Here is a 2,401-nt window from a genome sequence, read left to right as displayed (position 1 = left end):
TTTTTTTCCCCAAATGAAAACTGAGAAACACAGAATAACATTTCTAGCCGTAAAGAGCCTACTGATGTGATCTAGGGTTTAACATGTAAATCTTAAAGTTGTGGGATTGAGCAAAGGGAAGTGTGCTGCTAAATTTATGAGACTACCACATATATCATGAATTATGTAGGTTTAAAACTTAACATAACTAAATATTTTAAAAATAACCTTTTATAATAGCATTTTATAATTACAGTGGGCCCCTATGGTGTGTGAATTATGGCGTATTCATGTTTAGTTGCATTGACTGCACTCAGCTTTTAGCCATGTGCCTAGCAACACACTGGGTATGAATTAATGTGTAATAATTCATTGCCTGTTGTGCCTTATTAAATATAGCATTGATTCAATTTTAGAACAGCAACATAATGACTCAAATATTTTTCAGAATTCTAAGTGCCCCATATGATTTTCATCTGAGAGCCTGTTTTCACATTTGCAATCCTCACTTACAATAGTAATATTTTCCTACTGCAAAGCACAAAAAAAAAGGCAATTGCCCACCAAAAACTAAAATCAAATGCTGAAAAAAATGAGCCTGTTTTCCCCTATAAGACACAAGAATCTTCCTCAGTCCAACAATTCTGCCTTAAAAAGAGGGGAGGAGTGTTTGCATCGGCAGCACATATACTAAAATTGGAACAACACAGAGAAGATTATCATGGCCCCTGTGCTAGGATGACAAAAAAATTTGTGAAGCGTTCCATATTTTTTGACACTGAAGAAAAAAAAAAAAGAGGGAAGGAAAAGGTGACTTGTGTTATTTTTTAAAGTCATTTAAAAAGCAGTTTTTAAAAATTCCAATTTTGTTGTTCTCCATTATTCTGTAGAGCAAAATAATAACAGGTCAGGCTTAGAGGTGAAAATGCCTGGCAGCATGCTGCGAGAGCTATGATCTACTTCTGATTCTGTTAATTTGATCTATACTTACCCATAAGTCACATAATCACTCTGTGTCTCAGTTTCCTCACCTGTAAAATAGGTTTGATACTATCTCTTTTTCTACTCTAGCGGTTGCTGTAAGAACTAAAGTGAAGATGTTATCTAAATATAATTTATTTTAGGCAATGCGCCTAGTCCCATACTAAGTTCACTTTTAACTAGTGAAAGAACTTTCATATCCACCATTTCATTAAAAACTCCCAACAGTGCTGTGGGTAGACAGGTATATTTTTCCATTTTACAGCTGTCTTTGGCCATAGGATACTTTTTCTCTTAATGGGAGATATACATGAAGTGTGAAAGGCCTAAGCTAAATAAAGCATCATTTCCAATGTCAGTTAGAATTCACTTGATGAAGAAACAGAGACAAATTGACAAGCATAACTCAGTGGCAAAATTAAAACCCAAATTCCAGTTTACTGACTTTCATCCAGACCAGAGACTATGTTTTAGCTGAAAAGGTTGAGCAACCACCTTGCCCTGTAATTTCTACTTGAGCCAGTAAAATTTTATCACCATAACCTCATACAGCCCTAGACACAACACAATTGGATGTCATTTTAAAATGACAGTGTTCAGTTAGTTCAAATTCAAGAATCCAGTATTTTTCCCATGGATATTCCTCCATGTATTCATGTTGAGAATACATGGAAGTCATTTTTAAAAATGGCTTTGTTTTAGGCATATTAGATCTATATTTCATAAACTGAAAGATGTTATAGAGCTTTCCTTTTGTTATTAGTTAGCTACCATTTTGTTTGCTATATGCCTTACTTCTTCCAGAATTCTGACGTCTACAAGAGTACACTATAAAAAACTTAAAAAATAAAAAAACAGTATCTCATATAAGCTCATGCTTTCAACACTTCCATTTTGAGTATAAAATAACCTCTGGCAACCGTACTGCTATTAAAAATTTTTGACTCATGGGGCCAGCAGGTTGGTATGGTGGTTAAGGGTGCTAGATTCCCACATGGTCAACTACAGTTCGAGTCCTGGACCTGGCGACTTGCTCTCTTGCTTTCCATTTCTCTCTCTCTGTGTCTGGTCAAATTAAAAGTAATAATAATAATAATACCAACAAATGGAATTAAATAAATAATTCTTAAAAAAAAAATTTAACCTGGGAACCAGCAGTTAGCATAATGGCTATGTCGCTGGATTCCCACATAGTTGACCACGGTTCGCATCCCGGACCCGGTAGCTTAGAACTCACGCCGGGTGCGTGTGTGTGCGTGCCCAAGATCCCGAGAGGAGAATGGAGGAGAAGGGATTGCGGCATGACCATCCCCCCTGGGGGGTGATTTCTCGCTTTCTGTCTCTATGTCTCTCTCTCTCTCTGTCTGGCGAGCGCTCACACCCTATAGCAAAAACCTCTCAAAAAAAAAAATTTAACCCAAGGTAAATGAATTATTTCTAT

The 2,401-nt window shown here is 36.4% G+C and overlaps 1 non-coding gene across 1 annotated transcript; it reads left to right on the top strand.

The window, feature by feature from the left end:
* Positions 1–645: 645 nt before the first annotated feature.
* LOC114008513 (U6 spliceosomal RNA) lies at positions 646–752 on the top strand. Its single transcript, XR_003550034.1, has one exon. It is a non-coding gene; the product is annotated as a U6 spliceosomal RNA (small nuclear RNA).
* Positions 753–2,401: the final 1,649 nt, after the last annotated feature.

The sequence above is a fragment of the Tupaia chinensis genome, unplaced genomic scaffold, assembly GCF_000334495.1.
Source record: "Tupaia chinensis unplaced genomic scaffold, TupChi_1.0 Scaffold000350_1, whole genome shotgun sequence".
Taxonomy (NCBI): Eukaryota; Metazoa; Chordata; class Mammalia; order Scandentia; family Tupaiidae; genus Tupaia; species Tupaia belangeri.
The sequence above is the reverse complement of the archived record's forward strand: the minus strand, read 5'-3'. Positions and strand labels throughout refer to the sequence as shown.